Here is a 25,543-nt window from a genome sequence, read left to right on the forward strand (position 1 = left end):
TGAATAGCCGCACATTTGCACCCCGATGTATCCTTGAATGGTGCACTCTGGGTCCTTTGAGTTGGATTTAAATGTTTTTAAAAGCCTGGACTTTTGGTACAGTCTGTGAAGATGAAGAAGGAATGGCAAAGACAGATTTTCTAAGGAGAAAGTATGATTTAGTATATAAGTGGAAAAAAACAATGTAAAAGGCTCGACTTCTGTTTTATCTTAAAGCTTTGTATGTTTGTTTTCCAAACACTAGCCACTCGCCCAGACTTTCCATTAGGTAAGTAGTAAATCGATTTGCAAAGTCCGGATAAGTACCTAACAGCAGACATTAATTAAAAACTTATAAAACTTATTTACAATAATTCTACCTTCTATTATTAATAATTATAAATTTAAAAATATATTTTCGTAGTCAAAAACAAAGATATCAAAGTAATGAAACAACTGGCAATATTCTCTAACATCTACAATAAGGACAAAATGTTTTTAAAATGCAAGTAAAAAGGAAAAATCAGATAAGAAAGGTCGGAGTCTTTGGAGGCTGTATAATTCGAACATTATCTGTTGATCTCGCCTCGTTGCTTTTATTAAAGAAAGAGATATTTCGTTAGAAAAACACATGATCTGAATTAATGTGCCTGTTTGTGTGTTTTAATTTTGTTAATGATTGATTTTTTTATTAATTAACGTATTAAACATAAGAAACATGTTTTTTTTAATATTCAGAGCGAATTGAAAATTATTACGATTCTATATGAGAAGCGTTCAGTGTACCTACATTGATAGAAAGTAAAAACATTATCCTTCCACGCAAAAATATATAACACATAATTTTGTACAAAGAAAAGTCTGAAAAATAATAAGAAGCAAAAACAACGCTGAATAGTACCTTCTTTAGCTGCTTCGTATCTAGATTTATTCGCTAACACTAACAATAACCCTCAAGATATTTATTTACCAGCGGTTATTCACCGTCATTTAATTCCTTTTTATTACGACTGAACCCAAAGCAATAAAGCCTGCTTTAAAACCATCAAATAAAGATCTTTAAACACGTGGCCTCTATAAAAACGCGCGAACTCTGTGCAATCATTTTAGAGTTCCCTTTTCCTGTTGAATTTTTATTTTTTCTTCTCGTAATAAGTCCATATGATATGGAAAGCTTCCTATATAAAGCGTTTTATCTGTTTGTATTAGTTAATGTTTTATATTAGGCCCTTAGAATGACATAGGTACGTATGGACACAAATGTAAATGTTATGAACATTTAAATATCATAGAAACCACAAAAACAATAGTTATATCACTTATATGACAGTGTTTAAAAATAAAAATTCTTGGTAATGAGTAAAGTATACCTACGCCTCGTGATCGAATTTTTTTTCTATTCTTAATAAATTTATATTTATAAAGCATTTGAATGCCATAAAATTTCAAGAATACCTACCTAAAATATTTTTTTATCTGTTATTACAAAGCAATAATAAGTAGGTAGGTACTTAGTGAAAAGCTCTAATATAATAAATATGTTTTTCCATCCGTGGACGTCTTTTAGCAAGTCTTTTAGCTTGGCTACGGAATTAATAGTTAAAATAAGTTAATAACATTGTTGATAAAGTTTGATTGTCCTATTACTTACCTACCTACACAATGTTTTTTGACTTTTGCATACTTTACCAAACGAAAAATATATACTGAACTATTAGGTGAAAGTTACACGCTTAAACTTCCACACAATTAACCTTTCAAATAACATTTGAATAATACATTGAATACTTAACGAAAAACGTATTGTTTAGTTATGTTTAATTTAACACAAACTGTATTGCCAGTACTTACTACAATCAAAACAAAGCTGTCTTCGTGATATTTATAATTTACTATGCCATGTGGTCATTCTCGGTCACACAATAGAAGCCAACTTCATTCTCATCTTGCATCTCTGTCTTTCGCACAGAATCTTATCCGAACGGTAAACCTTTCTTTCTCTCACACTCAGTTCGCGCTTACCTGCTGTAGAGAGAGGTTGTGTCGCGTGTCCCCAAGTACGCGTGATAACTTTCGTAAAAAAAAAACTAAAATACTTTTTGTTTTTTTGCGAAAGTATAACAGTGACCGGTGGTTATTGTGTTGTGGGATTACAGTTGATCCGTGATAAGATTCTGTGTGTTTTGTGAATGTTGCAAAACATCTTAGTGCGGTGAAATATTTGTCTAGCGGTTTTTAATAAACGGTAGGATTTTTTATCTTTACGTGGCTGATTAGATTTGGATAAAGGCGATAATCAAGGTAAATTTTGTTCAATATTATTAACAAAGAGTTAGTTTTTACAATACGAATATACTGTCAAGGTTGTTTACGAATGGTTTTTAATTTACACATTTGGTTAAATAAAATTATTTAGGTACTTTAAGTTGGAGACGTTTACTTTTTCATTGTAAGCAATAACAATGTTATATCGTACTATTCAAGGTTTCTGGGTATTGGACTTAGTCATTTAAATTGTATTGTTATTTTTTGTGAAAATTTTGTGAAAATACAAAAAAAGTTGTGTACCTACGAGAAAGAAAAGATAAATTAGATAGGCAATAAACTAAATACCTAGGAAGGTTGGAAGGAAGGTAGGTACCTAGGTATAGTTATTGTTCATTTTATTTCTATTCCATAAATAGGTAGGTAATTAGGAATTGGAATTTTTCTTTGCAAACCATTTGATGATGTTTGTTCGTCTTTCAAGTAAAAACTACAGGTTCAATGGGACTGCATGCAGATAATAATGCGTCCAATCGCTAGGTTTATCGGAAGGTATAGTTAGTCTTTCGAAAGGCAAGTAAAGCAACGTGCCAGAACTAGCGTATTATAAATTGTTCTGTCATTTCATTAATATTACTTTGGAATTACAGTTAAACTACGTTAGGTAGGTAGCAATAGTTGGTAACTGTAAATATTCCACAAGTTTGCGTGGTTTTGGTGTACCGACTTTCTTATTATCTCAGTGACAGATCAGACAGAAACATGGCCGGCTGATGAGTGAAACAAGTAAGTAGGTATTAATTCACAATTATTTTTCGCAACTAATTATTATACCTAAATGTCATGTATGTTTAAGAATTAAGATGTTGGCACCGAGATGTAGGTACGTTTTTTTAAATTTTAATACCTACTTTATTAAAATGGAAAAATAGATTCGAATAAAATTCTATTAGCTATTTGTTTCCACAGTAGGGACATACCTATCGAGCAAACAAATATAAAAGTAAGATACGTCAAGCATCAAGATAATGCCGGAAGATATTTTAAAATAAAATAATTTGGAAAATCCAAAAGTGCACGCCTTATAATTTTTTTTTAATAAATATTTATTAATTATTATTTTTGTTTATTTAATAACAATTAAACCACATCGAATCAGACCCTGAAAAATGAAAGGGTTCTATTCCTGAGCATACTCAAGCGTAAGAGAAAAAAAAAGACTCGATTAGTAAAGTATTTCGGTCGCTATCGTGTTAACAAGAAAAAGGATCCGCACATACAGACACACGGACGTCCAAGACAGAACTTTTTTAAACTGTTTTTTAACTAGTTTAAATAAAAAAATGACATCAGAAATATCATGAACGTTAAAAATAGTGTTTTTTCTTAATATGTGTGTGTATGTATTATCTTACAAGTGCAATGTATGATACATAAAGACATTTTAAGTTTGAAAAATCAGATGTTTTGCGCGAAGTGACAGTAGTAGGCACCTCAACGCTTCGCTTATGAGGCGTGCAATACCTATAGGTAGGTACCTACCTAATTGTTTGTTTTCTTTTCATCAAGATAAAACAGTTCTTTAATTGGAACAAGTCTATTGTAACCAAAATACACGATGGCTAGCCTACTAGGTACCTACTTCTAGTAAATCTGGTTTTAGTAAAAGGTGATCTTTATTATTATTATACGGAGTTAATTAATGATTATTATTTTTTATTGTTCAATTGACATTTAATAAAATTCTGAGACATTATGCATATTCATTGAGTCAGCTGACGGAAGATGTGTGGCAGTTATGAATTAATTTAATACCTAACTATATTAAATATCAAATATTGCATGCATTATCTTAAAGTTTTGAATAAGTTTCTCTTAATTGGTTTAGGTACATGCTAATTAGTTTAATTCAATGATTCGTTTTTGTAATATGAATCGAATATTGATGAATGAAAATATTGTTATGAAGCAAAACTGGTTTATGTTACTAAAAGATGATTGTCATGCAGTTGTAGTTGTATAAATTATATTGATTGAAAACTGAAATGTTTAATACCTAACTGATTACAAAAATAGGGTAACATAATGATAATCGTCACATATGTTTATTTTATCATAATATGTAGTTATTAACTTTCTTTCAAACAAACGTTTAATATTTTATCGCAAAAAATACATTTCGAACCAGACAGCATTCTTCGATACGTTGGCAAAAGCGCAACCTCTAAATAACTAAAATTCCATGTCTTCATAGAATAGCAGTTATTACTGCATTTTCTTTGTTTATTGGAAGTAGGTATGAAATATAAGACTGGCTTGAAATAACTTAGTTAAAAGACAAAATGTACCTACTGTATTTTCATTTAAGCTGTTACATAACTACATTCCTGAATTCAGTCGAATCGGTATGCAACCGGTAATTATTAGTGACAAGGCAATTCACATACCATACATCTAAATATATATAAATCTCGTGTCACAATGTTTGTCCTCAATGGACTCCTAAACCACTTAACCGATTATAATAAAATTCGCACACCATGTGCAGTTCGATCCAACTTGAGAGATAGGATAGTTTAATCATGTAGGTACCTACCACGGGCGAAGCCGGAGCGGACCGCTAGTATATATATATATATATATATATAGGTATTTAAATATATGTGTAGGTAAAGGTATGTACTAGGTATAATAAATAGATAAAAGGATATACCTATAAGTTATGCTCTTGACTATAGTTCGTTCGATCGTTCCAGCCTTTCAGGACGTCCACTGCAGGACATAGGCCTCCCCCGATTTCCATAACGACCGATCACCAACGGCTCCCCGCCACTTTGATCAGGTCGTCTGTCCGTCTTGTTTATAGTACATATTTTTTGTATTTTAAAGATTATCTCTCCGTTAAGAATTCAGCCCTTAAATAAAATAAACCTTAGATACAAACATTAAAATAATACATATTATTACCATTTACTTAGGATAAATAGTTCTCTATAATTAGTAAAGATTAAAATTAGCCGTTATTCTCCTTTCTAAGTTGAAGGTTTGCCTCTCACTGTTCTCGCAATGTCGCAATACAAATGACAGGTCATAAAATATTTATTATATGTTTGTTACATACATACATACCTACTAAATAGAACAGTAGTTGTAAGGTTAAAAGATAGCTACCTGCCCGCGACTATGCTCGAGCTCGGCTGATACGTCTAAATATAAATATCATACTGTGCTTACTAAATTTTATTTATAGAAAATGCATTTAATCACAAATATAGTGTACCTACAGAAAAATAAATGATCTTTCCATGTATGATTATTAAAAATTCCAGATCTATCGTAATGGTAAATGTTTAAATTTATCGTAATTAAACATTTATAAATCATACATTGTTGTATTTCTAAATTGTATTTGATTACGAACGTGTATTGCGTATCTTGATGGCCTTATGCGATTATCTCAATAATTTATTTATTAAATTATTATTCTACTAAAGTTAAATGCATGGAAAGCCTAATTAACCTATTTATGCATGAATTCTAGTTATTTTTATAACTAGCTCATGTCCCAGTTTTGTAATATTACAGATTTTAAAATTATAATTGCACGTTTTCCAAACTTTGAAAAAATACTTACAATCCGTTGTTTTTACAAAATTTTGTTAAAAAAATATTTTGTAATATGCAGCAATGTAACTATAACATTATTTTTTGTATAAATTGAATCATTTATAATTAAGAGATATTATTATTTATTACTGTTAGAAGCATGATATTTGAAAAGGGCAATAGGGCAAGGACAGAAAATACATTCATATCATTTGGATTATAAACATATGTGTCACCAATTTCTGTAAACATGATAAAGACAATTCTTTCAACACTAAAATAAAGAGTCATCTTCTGAATAACATCCTCGGTACTTCCTACTAATATTATAAATGCAAAAGTTTGCGAGGATTTGACTTTTGTAAGGTAAAACCGCGTGACACAGCTGAGTATTTTTATATTATGATTAACCAGTAGGTCACCTAATATAATATTTTTAACATAACATTTAGGTATGTTAAATTCCTATGTATTTATATGAACTACTACTAATGACTTTCAACATACAGTTTACCTATAAACCAATATAATCGAACAGCAATTCACAGCTTTTCAAATAACCTCGTAAACGTGAAGCAAGAGGTTGGATACAACAGAACATAATAATGTATTGAAACCGCACTGTGGTAGCAATAGAAACTGCGTATCAATTTACCGATCTCCTGTTTTAGTTGTAAAGGCTTGGTCATGTGGGAATGAGGCGACTTACGACTGTCGCAAATTTTCTAAGTCCTGCTATCGTTCATATTACATACGAATTTTTTGAGGATGGATGAAGTAGAATTTTTGGGTCGATTTACTGATTTGCTGTTTTGCTATATTATTGTATTACAAAAACGACCCATAGTTAGGCCACGTTAATATATATAAAATATCTAATGGATAAGAATACACTTCGGTTTTAAATTGTAGCCATACTACTAAATTTTCTACTTAAGGCCGTGTACGCGGTCCGTGCGCTGTTTGGCTCAAATATGTGATTTTTCAAACCAGATTGTCCATCAACCACTTATCTTACAAACATATGAATTACTAATAATTTTAGGAAATTTTATTGTCTATGTAGTTAGTTAAGAGTTTTTTTCAATTAATACAGTATTTCTGAATACCATCAAGTTAACTGAGCCGATGATTACTTGATTTCACTTTTAGTGTCAATTTCGAAGCTAAAAATATCTGAAATTGCTGACAGATCTAACACAAAATTATTTTTAACTAACTGCAAAAATCCTTATTAAAATAGTTAGTTAAAAGATTTTTTTATTTTGGACTCCTAACTTACGAAATTAAAATCCGAACAATGTGAATTTTTTTAGAAATTATAGTCGACAAAATGATTATTTTCACCAAGATATTTGACTTTATTGAATACTAGCTGTTGCCCGCGACTTCGTCCGCGATTCGGTCGTTTTTCGTCATTCGTCGTTTAAAAAAAATACGTGACACTTTATTTTTGAATGTTCTTAATTGTCTCTTATAAAATTTAACTACATTAAAATTGAATACTCTGATAAGAAAATCTTAAAATCATCGAAAATCATAGACATCGAATATCTGAGGAAAACATGAATGAATGTGATTTAAATTCTACATTTCTTAGTAATTAAAATAATAATCTAAATTAAATGTAGATTAACAGTTTGAGCGCGCCATTATAGAATAAGTAATAAATTACGTTAGTTTAGATAGTAACTTTACTAAAAACACGATGACTTTCTTTCGCGCTCGGTACCACAAACTAAACATGTTTGTGGTACGTGGCCCGCGTCACTTTACCCCCCACGAGTTCCCCTCCGTTGCTATGCGAAAATACATTCGTCGCCCTACTGTAGGAAAAATTGTAATACTGTGGCCTGGGCGTTATAACACGCTCAGGGAATTCCTGAGTGCTGATAGACTTCCGTCTATCGGCATTAATACCAATTTTATATTAATATCACCATCTTGAGGAAAAGCTTCTAATGTCGATTTAAAACGCATATATTATTACATTGACCTGATGAATTGAATTGAATTGAAACAGGATTAACCTAATGAATTAACATGTTCTAAAATTGTGAAATGAGTTCAGTTTTAAATTCGAGAAATATTGATTTCTTGTATTCGATTATTCGTCGTAGTCGAATACAAAATATATTTAAAGAAACTTAGGTTGGCCTTCAGGCAAAAGGGATCCTATCAAATGATAAACTTGACCTTGTATCTTAAAAGTAAGAATGAAAGGAGCATCTGATAATTGTTGAGCACCAAAGGATCATTTAAAACGCAATAGGTACTATAAGAGCTAATATTGTCTAAGAACTGTTTAGATTGCACATGTTCCTCTAAAACTTAAAAGTAGTGATTTCAAAGGTTCCGGCGTATCTTCAAACGAAAGCCGACTCCTTACTCCACTTTAAAGCATTACAAAAAGAACATACTACGTTAATATCGCCTATACAGAAGATGATCTGTAATCAATTGTGAGGTTATAAGCAAACCCACTTTTATATTATTTTGTCGGACCACACCACCGAATTTGTAGATTGATCTTCTATGTTTACCTCTAAGTCATTAAGACTATGTCGAAATCTGTCTGCAGTAAGACGGGCCTCTCGCTATTCGTCCGTTTAAAGAGACCAATAGTTTCAATTCTTAATCTTTCATTAAACAAACTTATTAATCGTTCTTGTCTCAAATAATGGTAATATTCGCGTCCCTACTCTAGTCATTGCTTATGCTCATGTTCATCTTCGAGAGATCGAATAATATTATGGTGCACCCTATTATTTGTCAAACGGTCTTCATATTGAGTAAAAGTTTCAGAATTCTCGAGATAAAATATGACGATCGTGATCAGCTGTGAGACGTAATTCCCTCTCAGTGAGGGTTTCGGTCTCACGGGATAGTACAATATGCCATTTGCGATCAGCTGTGAGACGTTATATATACCCTCTCAGTGAAGGTTTCGGTCTCACAGGATAGTACATGCCGTTCGCGGTCAGCTGTGAGCCGCAATTCTCGTTGTGAAGCGGTTTCAGGTTCGGCATAACACATGTTGTTTTCGGTCAATAGTAAGCCTCTTATCTCTAACGATCCTTGAGAACTCTTATTTGTCATTTTCTTAACTTTGCTCGAATTTCGATACCTATATAAAGATTTTTTAGGTGGCACTGATGCGGGTGAATAAAAATTAAGTTAAAACGGACTAAGAGTGTTATAATCTCAATCATCATCATCAATACATATAATAAAATTGTGGAAAAGTGATGTCTGTACAATTAAAATATGTAGAAAAAAATTAGCAGGTGTTATTATTATCGAGAAATCGAGAGAAACCATTTTTTTCTCTTAAAAGCTCCCCCCCTCGCACTTCCCGAACTCCGATTGACCGTAATTTATTTTTCCTTACATTTTTATCATATCCTTTTCTAATGGGTTTCATCCTACTGCGATTTTTTTTTGTTTCAAAAATTATCTACCCTGGTGTATAGGTAAATTTTCCACATAAAATGTCCTTTAAATTATGTCGTATTATATTTTTAACCCCCGACGCAAAAAGACTGGTGTTATGTGTTTGACCGCTATGTATTTCTGTGTGTGTGTGTGTGTGTCTGTCTATGGCACCGTAGCTGGCTAACAGGTAAACCGAATTAGATGCGGTTTTTTTTGTTAGGCAGAATATTTTCCGACGCTGGTTCTTAGATAAAGTGTATCAAAATTGGTTCATCCACTTATTATACCTACATAGGGGTAAACGTGGGAATGAAAAAAATGAAAGTTATAATTTATTTTTAAAGATCGTCGGGAAGTTTATGAAATTATTTATTCCTTTTTCTATACACTTTTCTTCTTCTCAACGGTTTAGTTACGTGCTCTCTCTCTCTTCAGCCTTTAGTTACGTGCGTGAGACAGGAAAGATCTAATTTGGATTTGTTTCTGGATTTGATAAAAACTGAGTATCGATTAAGCTGATCAGTGGCTACTGGCTACACCATAGATTATTAAAAACATCCGTTTAAGAAAGGAAGGAAATAGAATTTGCTCCTCTCCCCCCCCCTGGTTCCTAAAAAATGATATGACATAATTTAAAAGAAATTTTACGTAGAATTAGTTAGGCATTTCTTTTTTGATTTTCGATATTATATACTAATCATAATTTTTAATTACAATAATATGTAGTAACTATTTTGGTTAGGCATTTCATTTCTTGATTTTCTTTAATAATTTGGTACGTAAGTTTTTTAGCTCAGTTTAGTAAGAAATTTTAATAACAATTCTTTTAATTATTTATGGTAGTACAACAGTACAGTATGGTTGTACGTATTTACTCAATAATTGTATGTTAAGTAGTAATTCAGCATGGGCGTAGCCACGGTGGGGCTGGGTGGGGCGCTTACCCTGGCTTTGATATGGTAGGTACTAATTGTGAAGGGGAGTGGGCGTGGGCGTGGGATTAGGACTGAACGTGGCATATGGCGTGGGAGTGCGAGTGGGCGCGGGAGTGGGAGCATGAAAATAAAAATGATTTTTTATTGTTGCCCCACCCTGAGCCCATGGTCATAGGTCCCATAGTCACTATTCCACGCGAACGAAGTCGCGGGGACAGCTAGTAGACAAATATAATCAGAAAGCTTTGAACTCCTAAGCTCAACCATATTAAAAGATAGACATTTATGATGTCGGGAGATATTTTTTATATAATATGGAGAACATTTCTTTCATACTTGATTTCTGTGTAGCTTTAACCATTAAGATACACGCATTAAGAACGCACACGCGACGAAAGCTTAAAAATGGAGTTGCTGCTCTGCTCACGAATATGAAAAATAATTGTACCAAGTTTCGTTTAAATCCGTCGAGTAGTTTTTGTTTCTATAACGGTTATACAGACAGACAGACGGACAAACATTTTTGACGTCGATGTCGATCTCTAATCACCTCGTGATAGTTATTTAGGAAATATATTTCATGTGCAGAATTGACCTCTACAGATTTAATATAAGTAGGTATACATATATTTAGATTCCAATTTCCATGTAACGTTAAATTCGACTATACAATAACTAACAGACAATGCAGGTTACTCTCGTTTCCGTAAGTTGAGGCGGCTACATATTCGGTCCTAATAACATGACTTTTTGTGAACGAAACGACAGCGCGGTTTAATTCGATGGCAACACCATCAGAAAAAAGGAAATATTTTTAACTTTGAAAAAATATTATGATTTACACTATTAATACTATTTTAACATTAACACAAAATATAAGACTGTGAGTGTGTAAAAATAAATCCAGCTAGTTTCACATCACACTTATGTTTATAATTAGGTATACGACATGAAAATATATTAATTACCAAGCAATAATCATACAGATAAATACTGAACAAAAGTATTAACAGTCAAAGTATATTTTTACTAACAACATGTAAATGATGAAGGAATAATAATTATCAACGAACTAACCTTTTTGTATTAGAGTCCCGCCTCGTGATCGAATTATTAAAACACGAAGATTTTTAAAAATGTAACCAATGAACACAATCAATATTAGATTAACTGTAATGGTGTCTAGTTTGACTTAAAATAATATACATCTACCCTCACTTTTAAAAATGTAGTATATTCACACGAATTATATAAGCGCACCTTATAGGGAAGGGAAGATTTATTATGGGTTAAAGAGTTAAATAAATAAATAACATAATTATATTTAAATTATTAATTTTTAACATTGTGTTCAGTAGTGATAACATGTAAATTGATTTGATTTTTACGAAATCTCATAGATGGCGCTGAATCAAATTTGTCTTTATAGTACTAAGATTCTTTAAACAGTTTCTCTGCCCAAATTACGTAAATGACGTAGTTTTTATAGTGTAAAGCTAGATAATAGCATGGCTTACTCAAAAACAACATTTAAACATGAGTCTTTAGATTGTACGCTGTCGTAGTACACGGAATACGTAAGAAAAGTAAAGGTTCACAGCTCCTCCCCCGGAGGTGATAGCATGATAATATGTTTAAAAAAACCTCACACGACCTGTTAGTAATATTCATGCAAAATTTGAAGTCAATCTATGCAGTACTTTTCGAGATTAGCTCGGACAAACATACAGACAAACAGACAAACAGACAAACAGACAAACAGACAAAAATTCTAAAAACTATATTTTTGGCTTCTATATCGGTTATAGATCATGGATTATGTATTCTTTTAAAAAAATATTCAATGTACAGTTTTGACTTTCCTACGATTTTATTATATGTATAGATAATTTATACATGTTGCAATAAAAGAATGTCTTACTTATAAGATAAAATTTAAAAAATCAACTAAGGTACCTCTATTATTTTTCTACAATTTTTTTTAAAGTACTATAAAACACTGCGCGCGACCCGATTAAAATCAGTCGGCAGCGAGCCTTTCCAGAGAGAGGACATGTTGCTCGGCGCTCTCCTGTGGACCTATGCTGTTCATAGTAAAAGGATAGCGCAAGCCGCGATCTATCGTAATAGATCGCGGAGTTTTTGACTTGCGTTAAATAGAATATGCGCTCTTAAATGATATTTCAACATCTTATTTACACTTAAAATGTTGAAATTAAACACTCAGATTTTGCTAATCTTTGCACATAAATAGTTAAGTTGAAATAGTAAAAAACAACCGATTGCAAGTGTTTATGGGCCACTTAACACCAGATGACATGGTCCTTTGCCGCAAAAAATTAAAATGGCAACTAGTGAAATTCCTCGCAGAGCGTTCCTTTTACACATTGGCAGAATACTTCAAATATAAATTTTGACTGTGATTGATTGACTTTGTTAATAATGATTGTAGAATGTGAAATGTAATGATAATGAAAATAAATGAAATTTTGATTTATAATTCAGTGACATAATTTGCATGCTGTTAATAACGGCTGAACATGCTGGAACTCAATTGTTAACATCTATGTATACCATGTTTTTTGGCAAATAAATTAATTTTAATTTGAATTTTTGAATTTGAATTTGAAAATTGTACCATCTTTACAGAATTTTAAGAGTATTGCCTAATTTAATCCAATAATATTTAACAATAATGAGTCATAAAGTACTGACGCATTGTTTTAATAACATTGTAGCCACCGCTTTACTCACAGAACCTTACTAAGTTGCTTTCCAAGAAGCCTCTTTCAATTCACATCTATATCGGATTAGAGTCTACTTTAACGAGATCCCTGGAGTTTTCGTTAATGACTGTACATTAGACGCAATTGTAATTGCATTGAAATTTGTAATGAGTAACGGGATCAAATTCAATTGTGTTATTGGGAGTACACTGAAAATGTTTTAGAAGGTATTCAAGTATCAAGATCTAGTATCAACGGGATTATCATTTATTTCATTCATTCTAGTAAAGAAAACGGTAATCATTATTAAACAATTCGTTTTCGCGTGTATTTTAATCAAAACGTTTCATGTACAATTAAATATATTATTGGAGACCTCAATGCATACCTATGTGCACATATTATTATTTATTTAAGAGAATCATTTAAGAGAAATAACTATTTGATCCTTTAAATTGAAAAAGCACTTACGTGAAACAGAACAGCTTATATGTTAGTGAACTTAGCAGATCGTTTTAGCAGATCAAAAAAAAATGTGAGTTCTAATCGCGTGCAGTTGAGTTCTACAGTTCCTGATACTTTTTAGAAATAGTTCTGGCGTTTTTACCTTAAAAAACGACATTTGAAAAAATAATCTGCCAACTTCCCGTAGCAGATCATTTTTAGCAGATCAAAAAAAAAAGTGAGTTCTTATCGCGTGCAGTTGAGTTCTACAGTTCCTGATACTTTTTAGAAATACTCGCGTAAAATGAAACACTAGAAAATTTATTTATGTCATATTTCATCACGCCGTAGCACCATGCCGTAGCATCATGCCGTAGCATCATGCCGTAGCTTCATGCCGTAGCTTCATGCCGTAGCTTCATGCCGTAGCATCATGCCGTAGCATCACGCCGTAGCATTACGCCGTAGCATCACGCCGTAGCATCACGCCGTAGCATCACGCCGTAGCATCACGCCGTAGCATCATGCCGTAGCAGCACGCCGTAGCATCACGCCGTAGCATCACGCCGTAACACATGCCGTAGCATTACGCCGTAGCATCACGCCGTAGCATCACGCCGTAGCATCACGTCGTAGCATCACGTCGTAGCATCACGTTAAGCTGGGTCCAGGTCGGGTTTTTTCAAATGTCGTTTGTTAAGGTAAAAACGCCAGAACTATTTCTAAAAAGTATCAGGAACTGTAGAACTCAAATGCACGCGATAAGAACTCACATTTTTTTTTTGATCTGCTAAAAATGATCTGCTACGGGAAGTTGGCAGATCATTTTTTCAAATGTCGTTTTTTAAGGTAAAAACGCCAGAACTATTTCTAAAAAGTATCAGGAACTGTAGAAACTCAACTGCACGCGATAAGAACTCACATTTTTTTTTTGATCTGCTAAAAATGATCTGCTAAGTTCACTAACATACAGCTTATACCGTAATTATTTAATACCTTATCATTTGTATAATTTGACACCCCTATCCAAACTTTAGTCTTCCAATCAATTAAAGCGAATCCCAAAATACGGTAACAAATTCGTCTATAACGGGTACAAATAGAGGATTTTCACCATTTATATCTCATTCGATAACTGATAGTCGCGGTGGATGCGTAGAGCTGTATGCGCGTAAGCGATTAGTCGACAGATTTCACCGAATTTTAGGTAGGGCTGCCAAAACATAATAAAAAATATGACTATAAAAATTTTTCGTAATTATTAGATTGCATTAGGTAAGTAGAAAAGTAAGATTTTATGAAAATGTTGCTCAATAAGTTTCATTAATGATAAATTAAGAAATAAACAATATTGGGATAAGTGTAGTAGCTTTATATTAAATTGAACATTTTTGCTTGTACATAACAAAATGGAATGCTAAATAAATTCTTAAGTAAATAAGTTGTAATTGTCCTATTGAATCTACTGGCATTTACAATAACTTTCTGTGTATTTACTACCTATAATTTTCAGGTGGTTCAAATGATAGACACTATGCAAGTATAATAACTGCTAAACCGTAATGTTTTCTACATCATCATTTCTATACTAACAGTGTATAATTAAACTAAACCTAACTAAACCTGCATACACGTAACATTAAATATTTAATTTCAAACTTAGTTTTGGCAACCCTAATGCCAACTGAATTTAATTTGGAACTACATCTAAAGCTGCAGTTTATTGTCAAACGGGTTTAGGAATGTATTTACAACTTTATTGTAATTCAGTTAAAATTAACTTTTAACGAGCTTTATAATCGTACTCAAATTATTACTACATATTTTATGACTATGTTCTCTCATGGCGCTAATTATTTTTAAACGAGCTTCGGCCCGTGGCTGTGCCTGTGTAGTATTCCGATAAACTTTATGTTATGAGTTATGACTAGACATCGGATTATATGCACTAACAAAATGCCAAAATATGCATGCAAATATGCACTAAAAAATGCCGAAATATGCACTAAAAACGACTGATATGCCTGAAATATGCACAATACAAAATCAAAAACCTTTATTATTTTTATATATTTTAATCAATGATTGTACAAAAAAAGTGAAATTTTCTTAAAATTAATATAGTTTTTGTGGCAATATACAATTTTCGAGCGCAAATTTGTGACATTTGTCACCCGCGAGACCAGTTTTGCCACCTTAGACCTTTTCGGGCTAAATCTAGCCCTTTTCTGGAATTCAACCCGTGTTTTAAGTTTTTAGCCCCAAAAGGGTAATCTAGCCCTATTTTGAAAGGCTAAAAATTTACTTAAAATGGTGCCCATTTTGTAATTTTTTGCCATTTTACCATGCCAGAATAGGGTTTGTTTACTCGCTGAGCGTTCTGATTGGCTAATAAAGGTTAGTCAACCAATCAAAACTCCCGCTACTTAACGAAATATGCACGATTGGGGGAAAAAGGCTAAAATATGCACTAACGCCGTAAATAGAGAGTTTTATGCATTTGCATATGCAAATATGCAAATGCATATAATCCGATGTCTAGTTATGACAATAAAAACTTGATTAAAAGTATTATAAATGCGAAAGTTTGTGAGGATGGATGTATATTTGTTACCCTTTTACTGCAGTAGTGATGTAGCTTATGTATCAGAATAACACATAAGGTATAGAAATACTTCCTTTTGTCCACGGGTTCGTCCGCGAGTGAAACCACTAGTCTGCAATATTTGAAAGGTGAATTTTCAACGAAGAACCATATTTATAATTTTTCATACAGTAGCGTTATTTGTGTAGTTATATCTAGGTACATGTTCCATAGATTTTTTCCTTACGGTCAATGTCTTTAAAATTTCCTGTATCATAATTTGTAATATGATGGGAAGTCCGAGATATTACTTCTAAGAAACCGTCTTGTTTTCAAGGTCGCTTCCTCTGCATTTTGTGCATAGCCTTTACCTGCTTTTTAAATACGCGGAACTTTTTGAGTTATTGGAATTAATATTGTTATTTAGGTAGTTATCAATGAGTGATGATTAAAATTGTTTGTGACTTTCTGATTTTTTATACTTTGCTTTGTGGAGTTTTTGAAGAATAAATTAACTTTATTACATAGACTATATTTATCTTAAATATTATATATTATCCATACTAATATTATAAATGCGAAAGTAACTCTGTCTGTCTGTCTGTTACTCAATCACGCCTAAACTACTAAACCAATTTGCATGAAATTTGGTATGGAGATATTTTGATACCCGAGAAAGGACATAGGCTACCTTTTATTGCGAAATATGTACCACGGGCGAAGCCGGGGCGGACCTCTAGTTATTTATATTTAATACTAGCGGTCCGCCCCGGCTTCGCCCGTGGTACATGTTTACGTTTTCTCTACATAAGAACCATCCTCGTACTTCAAGGAATATAATAAAAAAAGAATTATCGAAATCGGTTCAGCCGTTCTCGAGTTATGCGCTTACCAACACATTTTGCGATTCATTTTTATATATAAGATTTATTATAGTAACATGGTTTAAGGTTATAACTTTCCCTCTTGATTATGTAAGTAATGAAACAATAAATCGATGATAAAATGAAAGAAATTAACGTTCACAATTGCATTTATTTTTAAATACGTATTAACATAACAGTAGATAAGCAAATGATAATTATCAGTCAAGATAAGGATTTTATACGTGACTGTTACTTGATTATAATTACACACGCACACAAAGATGGCATGAGCGTGAGTGTGTGCGTGTGCGTGTGTGTGTGTAGAGAATGCGATTATGTTTCCGTATCTTTGTTCAAGTGATAATTTATATAAATAATTAAATAATTTTATGTATTTTTTCTTCTAGTGAACTTTAAATAGATGTAATAATGTTTGTAATGACGTCTGTGTTGGAGGAATTGAAAATGGCTATTAGGTGATTTATTGATTATAAGTGTTTACGCTTTTTATAAAACCATGAAGGCGACATATAATGTTATTATCGTCATTACTTAATAGTTAATACTAACATTATTTATCTTTGACGTATTAGGGCCGATTTTTCAATGCTTGGATAAAACTTATCCGCCCAATAAAGATAATATCCAATAAAGACACGATAATATTAAAATGTCACGTAAACTGTCAAATACGGGCAATTAGAATACGTTTTTAAAATGGTAGTTTTATAAATTATTCGACGAATAAGTTTTAACCAAGGATTGAAAAATCAGCCCTTAAACAAATAAACAGGTATAAAGAAAATTAGGTGTATATTTTTGGTGTTTTTACTCTACTACGATTTAGAGTCTCACAAGCAATGAATCTCTCCTCTTTTCAGCCGAAACCTACTTACGTAGGTAGATAACTTTTAAAAATAAATCCATAATGTACATATAAATACTCCCATTCAAAAAATAATAAGACAATAATACATTCTTTCATCACATCGTCCAATTGAATTCGCAGACATGATCGAGTCGTTCACACAAATTGTAAAGCGAATAAAACCTTATTTAAGGCTTTATTTTAACTAAAACCGGTTAGAACGGAAGATGCAAAAACAAGTTAGTGTGGTGACCATCATTTGTGGTTCTATTTGTTATGGTGGGACTAAATTTTATTTACTTGTAAGGTATTTTACATTAATGGTAAAATTCAAAACATTGCAAGACCAGTATAGGTATTTCGAAAGTTGGTAAAACATAAAAATACGATCTTTATTTAGATATATTTGTGATGACAAAGATTGATATTAAAACGTAATAGATAAATAAATAAAATACATACTATATCTAGATAAAGATCGTATTTTATTAACTTCCATTTAAATTGATCTTTGACTCATAATCAAAAATAATATAAACAAAGATACTCCATTAATAACAAAGAATGATATAAAAAATTAACAAAGAGTGAAGCTACAAGCTCTATTGCACTTCAGCCCGTATATAATAGACGCTTTAGGCGAGTGCATCGTCTTTGAAATCCCCTTTTTAATCAGATATGACTAGGGCATGCACCCGGGTTTACCCGGTTCCGAAAAACCCGGGTAAACCCGGGTTTTTTGATGATCTTGAGAACCGGGTCTGAATAGTATGAAACCCGGTTCTCCCGGTTCCAACTAAAATATAAAAATATAAAGTATTATTTATATTTTGCTGCATTATTTTAACAAATTTATTGTATCTGGCAACGTCAGACTCACGTGCATCGCGAATTTTCGTGCCACGCCTCAAGTGTAGCTCCGATTGGTTGTCTAACCTTAGATGCTATAAGTTTCCTACGGGTGTATTACCAAAAAAAAAAATCGGGCTTCGAAAATGACAAAAATTAGGCTACTGAAATATTTTTATTAGATTTGTCGTGAATTTGAAAAGCTGTTGATTTTACTGTTTCATATTATAATGATCCAGTCATTTTTTGTTTTTGGTATCAAGCTGAAATTTATATCGAATACTCAAGTCTTCGGTCCCTTGATGCTGTGAAAAAGTCAAATTCACAAGTCACAAGCCAACGCATCAAAAGATACAGCCGTCAATGCTGAAAATTTTCGCAAATTTTGACATTCGCATGGGACTCAAAACCTACAGGGTACTTCTCATGAACACAGAGCCTTTAAATTTGGTAAAAGTAACGTCTTATAACACAGATAAAGGAAAAATTGCTAGAAACATAAATTTTAAAGTTACAACATTATAAAAAATAGGTTTGTTCGGAGCCCTTCGAGCGCGATTCCGACTCGCACTTGGCCGGGTTTTTGCTTTACAATTTGCAGTTTAGGGTCTGACAAGACCAAATTTAACAGTGATTGCGCTCTCGTTTACTCCCATACAATTGGACAGTGTGCGCAAACGAGAGCGCAATATCACTGTTACTGGACGGGGCCAGGTCGTAGAAGAAAATAAAAAGAAAATATGTGATTTAAGGAAAAGTGTGGGTCATATGCGAAATGTGACTCGTTAGAGGTTCAGGTATGAATATGTTGACTTCGTGTTTTAAATTGCAGACCCGTACGTCAAAAAAATAAAGACATAGAATCGTTTAATAATGATTTTAAGACCAATCTTTGCAATTAATTTCTATCGAGCCGATTTCGTCCAATTATGTATCGAGTCCGTCCACGCCCCACGGTCTTCGAAATATGATGAATATTAACATTTTTTTTTTGATGGGCTAGAATAAATATCTTTTCTTAAAAAAACTGTTCAAATAACTTCAATTTGGTCTTGTCAGCCCCTTAATGAATAAGGTTTAAGTTTATATGTGATATTTTGATAACAAGGTACTTTTATAAGACTGATAAATCAAGAGAAGTATTGAAATTTTGTTTCTTTATTAATTTAATAAAATAAGACACAAGCCGCGTAAAATAAAAGGCCCATCAGGTACTTTTACAGTTACTTTTGTTTAATTGCGTATTTTTTTCCGAGGCATTATAAAAGAACCGGGTAACCCGGTTCTACCCGGTTCTGAGCTCGATTTGGAACCGGGTTTCAGAAACTTGGAACCGGACTCGGTTCTGCATGCCCTAGATATGACAAGTCGACAAGATGTTAAGTACCCTCAAAATTACAATGATCTTGTGGAGGATATTTTGTATCTACGAAATTTTAAAATGTGTCGATTTTATTTTCGTTTTTTAGTATTTACATAATAACGAGATAACTTTATATGTTATACCTATTTTTAAGTTATTCATCATATATAAGAAGATAGAAAATAATACAACACGTCCGCGTCGTGCTAATAATAATTTATTTTAAATCCTTAAACCTAAAGTTTCCATTACAGGATCGTATCTAACTTAATTTCATGTGCTTACTAATAGCACAAAAAAATTAACATAATAATTAATATCTAACGGTTTGTCAAATCCCAAATAGAGGGCAAAACATGGCAACCCTAGCGATCACCTTCGCCGAGCAACTTATTTTGGCATGGTAATTATAAATTTATTTGGCTAGCTCCAACTTCGCGGTAGAATTGTTTAACGGCCTTTATTATCTTGTTCATTTTTTATTGTGCTTATAAATATTTTACATTTTATAAAGGTAAATTTCTCGTAAGACTGTATTGGGTAAGCGACTTATTTGTAAAATGTTTTAAATTTTAAATCGGTTTTAAGTGAGTTCGTTGTTTCTATTATTCTTTAGTTGAATCACTTAAAGTAAATTGCTTAATTTAACCAAAAAAAATGAATACAAACTAACGCAATCACGCAATAGTCCAATAAGTCATAATCATAACACATCACACATGCTTTGTTTAAATTATTTCTAGTAGGTAATAGGTCTCCGCTAAAAGTCTTCAAATTAATTGTATAATTATTTACACAGGAAACACGATTCCCAACGTGTGTGATATCCTAGCAATTGACCCAAATTGTGACAATTTTATTGTAAAGTGACATTAGAACGTGCATTGTTTCGTCGTGGGAGAGATACGGTTTTGTAGTTTTTAATGTGATAACTGATAACTGATAACGTATAGAAATGCATGTGTTTTAGGGAAAAGAATATGAACGTGCAATTGATAAACATAAACTTATCCTATTTTATTGACACTTATATTATTAAAGGTTGGTTTTTAAAAAAGGAAGTAGTAGGTAGATATTTTTCCTTACTTCGGTGATACCTGTGGGTGATACTTTCATCGTCAATATAAAACAAATGAAATTAAAATCAAAATGAGATTCCACTCTCCAAATTTGAATGCAAGATTATTTTGTAAATTTTATTATACCTACCTACTTAATTTATTCCGTTGCTAAGAATTGTTTTTTCCAGTCGGATTATATGAATATACCTACTCCTTTTCGTGTGATTTAGTGGATAGATAGCTTGGTATATAAATTAAGTAAAACATAATGGATATCGTCGTAGATCAAAACAAGCGAATAATCGTAATCTTTTCGAAGCTCAAGGTTAGGAACTACATCATCAATGCTAAATGTCAAAGTTATTTTATTGTTCCGGGATTACTCTGAATATGTGTTAAAATATTCAATATTTATATATTTTTTACTGTGTTTTTGTACAGGAAACCTATAGAAATTCATTCATTCAATGATAAATCCAACGTATAGATAGCTCTTAACAGGTTTTAACGCTCTTTATCAGAAACAAAATTGTTACGAACAGCTTATATATAAGTAATTGTGCAATAAAAAGTCACATTAAGTACCTTTAACATAAAAGGTAAATAACAAACGAAATAGGATTAAACTGTACTCAAACAAAATTTAAAATTCACTGTGAGATGTTTTTAAATAGCCATTCATAAAGTGTCACAAACATTATGTATTATGTATACAGCCTTACGTCAAACCGACGCGGACGCTTGCGCATATCAAGTTGTGAAAAAAGTTTGCGGTTTTTTCTAAGTTCAATAACATGACCTTGGTTGAGAGATGAATTACCTGGGTATCTTTAGATCTTTATTAACTATATGATAGTTGTTTTGGTGTTCATTTTTAACATTGTTGGAACGTACATATTATGATTTGAAATGTGTATGTTTATTGTTTAATTTAGTTGGGTTTTGGTGTTGATTTTTAAGATTGTTCGTATTAAATCTATGATTTGAAAATGTGTGTGTTTATCTATGAAATATAGATGCGTTTGTTGCATTTATTATTTAGTATGTAATATCTGGTTTGGTGGCAGAGGCTTCATAATTATTCATTCGTCTTTTAATTTTAGATTATAACTGTTTATAGTACCTACAAGTTTATATTGTCACTATTCGTTATATTTAAAGAAAAAATAATAATTATATAAGTTTTATCGTGCCTGTAAATCATTATTGTCCAAGAGAAGAAAGCGTCAGTTTCTCACTTCGTGGCGTGATTTGTAAATAATTTCAGCAGTTATTTATAGTCGTTTTAATTGCAATGTAATCAGTAATTGCTTATTTTTGTAATGAATTCGCGTGCGCTTTCTATAGTTTCGACTGATCGTGGTACAAGATTAAGAGAAATTCGAATCGGTTGTTTTAAAGTAATAAAAAAGACATTATATTCTTTTCTTATTAAAACAGGAAATGCCACATAAGTACAAGTTTATTCACTAAAATACTATTTTAATTGAAAATTTAAAGAACTCTGCAGTATCAAAGTTCATCCACAGTTGATCTTTATAAGGGTCTCCTTTAAGAAATGGTAGAGAAAATGCTACTTAAACTAATTTATTAACCTACCTAACCAAAATAAAAAATTCTTAACTAAAATATTATCTCCTCCACAAAACTTCAATAAACTGATGCATCACTATACAGCTTATATTATTTACGTAAACGTTTATTTAAATTTAAAACGACATTCCTATCATTTATCACGCCGAAGTGAGACACATTCTTTAAGACAATTCCATCGTGTTTTGTTCATTTGTTTCAACGGTTACAAGACGCCACCCGCGGTTTATTTTGGTTTCATTTCAAGCTATTTTAGTTATTCCTGTTATCTCCCCTGGTAATTATTGTTTCGAGTTAGCGGTTTTATAAATATTGATTGACAGACGGACAATGTATGTAATGGCGACCCTCTTCGCTTTGACGTTTGGTAAATTTTTACGGACATGAATAATGAATGGAAAATATTAAGCAATTTAACTGAAATAAGTTAAAATTTGGTTGAATCTTACAATTGTAGGTAGGTACAGGTATCATAATATATAACAATAAACAGATTTGAAGATGTTTTTGCTTCTATACAAATGAAAATAAAACTCAAATTGGTGACCTTCTTTTGGGAAAGTCGGTTAAAAGCTTGCAACAATAAGATGAGTTCTTCAAGCAATTGAATACTGCCGAATCATGAACTTAAAAATAATGCAATAAACTAGATTGCTTTCAAAGCGAAAGTTACAATTAACCAGTTTCATTTGTAATATTTTGGGTTAATATCCGCGAGCTCATACTTTCATTCAGAATTACACAACGCATATTCATACTCTTTCATTAATTTTATGTTCACTTACATAAATAAATGATCTTGACCAGGTGCTACATTATTTACACACCCGTATCGAAGACTAAAAAAAATCTTCTATTAAAACTAAGAAATATGTTTACAGGTAACTTCCTAATTAGTTTCCTCTACTCAAGAATAATTATAATTAGATGTAAAACAATTAAAAATGACGAACACTGCCCTTTTGAAATATGGGGCTTATCGAATTAATTATATAATTATCTATGCAAGACATCTTTAGTCACCACCAGGTCAACCTAGAACAGCTTGGTCCTAAATCATTTAGCATAGTTCAGGATAGGATGTGACAGTATAAGATAGAATTTTGCGAATCAGGTAGGAACTCGACTTGATGAATAATACATGCACGGATGTAACAAGCGAATTAATTCAACGAGTAGGTACAAAATCACGAATGTAGTGCCGTCATTAATTTTAGACTTCCCTAGATTTGATAAGGAAGTTTGTATAACTAGCCAACTATTTTTGACTAAAAGGTAGTTCCCGTTCCTGAGGGATATCCGGGATAAAAAGAAGCTTATGTCTTATTCTGAGTCTTCTGCTACCTTGAGACCAAATTCAATTCTTGTAATCGGCTTAGTAGTATTTGCCTGAAAGAGAAACAAACAGCCACCCATGCATCCTCACAAACTTTTGCATTATAATATTAGTAGGATAGTAGGATTTATTTTATTGACACGATGTGCAAACTTGATGGCGCTTTAAAATTCAATTTTATATTTTAAAGGAGAACTCTCGTAAGCTATTGAAAAGGAAATGGGGTACAGATAACGATCCATCTACATTTGTGAAAAGTTCCGGTACAGGATTGGCAAAATTCGGGGAAATATATGTTTTTTAATTAATTCAAATTTTGTTATCAAAAAACCACTTAATGTTACATTAATTTGAAAAAAGTCTAGACTTAAATTGTATTACAAAAGCGGGTCTATCAAGAGCAATCGTATAACCTTAAAATAACCTTGAATATAAATAAGATAGACTTTGTTTAACACCTGCATTACCTTGGAGAGAAACTGAATTGAGAGGGCAATTTGGTTTTTTGTTTTATTTCATCGTCGTCGTTAGGATTATAGACGATTTGGTTTTATGATTATGTCTGAGAATATTATGTTACGAAGAGAACATCTGATTTTTTTTATTCATATTTAAGATCTGAACATCTTAAATATGAAAAAAAATTCTGAAGCAATATGAATTTTGCTAATTTTGGAGCTAGTTTTTACTTCGAAGTATAGTAAGATAAAGAAATATCTGTGAACAACACATCACGCGGAATAAAACTTGATACTATTTAAATTATTGTTAAGCAGTACGTGCAATATATAATCCAATCTTCTACTGCTTTCCAAATAAAGCTACTGCTACTTTATTAACATATACACACTTTATCATAGACAATAATAAATCTCATTTATACTAATATTATAAAGCTGACGAGTTTGTTTGTTTGTTTGAATAAAATAAATAAATAAATAAATAAATAAATAAATCATTTATTTGCAAGTAAACATGGTATACATAGGTGTTAAGAATAAGATACATTTGATTGATGGAACGCGATAATCTCAGGAACTATTGGTCCGATCTGAAAAATTATTTAGGTGTTAGATAGCCCATTTACCGATGAAGGCTATTATAGGCTATCATCACGCTTAAACCAACAGGAGCGGTTCCACGCGTGTGAACCCGTGGGGAGCAGCTAGTATTCTATAAATTGTTATGTATAGACACAATGAATGTACCATAAAAATCTTTAATCACATCTTAACACTTCGTTCATAATTTCAAATAAATCTTAATCCAAAGTTAACGTGACCCCGTCAAACTGTAATTCGCAACGAGTTGGCGCTCTTGCCAAATCGGAATCCATTAAAACGGCTAAGTCTTGATGTAAATTGCATGGGCCTGGGCGTCTGTCTGTCTGCCTGGATGTGATAACTGTTAGGACTAGTCTTTATATCTTTGGATGGTGGATAATTGATCTTATTACAAACTTGACCATAATGTACGTAATTGTCGTAAATATTTTGGCTAGAGGATGATTATCAACTTGATCATTATTTATCTAGTTCTCGATTATTTTAGCAAACCTGTCTTACTTTATCTTTAATAAATAATTCAAGCAATTAAAATCATATCATTCGATTGAATGGATGATAATGGGATG

At 32.0% G+C, this 25,543-nt stretch overlaps 1 protein-coding gene across 1 annotated transcript in view; it reads left to right on the plus strand.

The window, feature by feature from the left end:
* The first annotated feature begins 1,994 nt into the window (after positions 1-1,994).
* LOC149900979 (uncharacterized) overlaps positions 1,995-25,543 on the plus strand; it is a 149,083-nt gene continuing 125,534 nt past the window's right edge. The window contains exon 1 of the mRNA XM_090111548.1: positions 1,995-2,280. The gene's annotated coding sequence lies outside the window, so the exon portion shown is untranslated. The remainder of the gene's footprint in view (positions 2,281-25,543) is intronic.

The sequence above is a fragment of the Colias eurytheme genome, chromosome 17 (genome assembly GCF_061535395.1).
Source record: "Colias eurytheme isolate Ceu_HAF_F1 chromosome 17, ilColEury1 Martin Lab GWU primary, whole genome shotgun sequence".
Taxonomy (NCBI): Eukaryota; Metazoa; Arthropoda; class Insecta; order Lepidoptera; family Pieridae; genus Colias; species Colias eurytheme.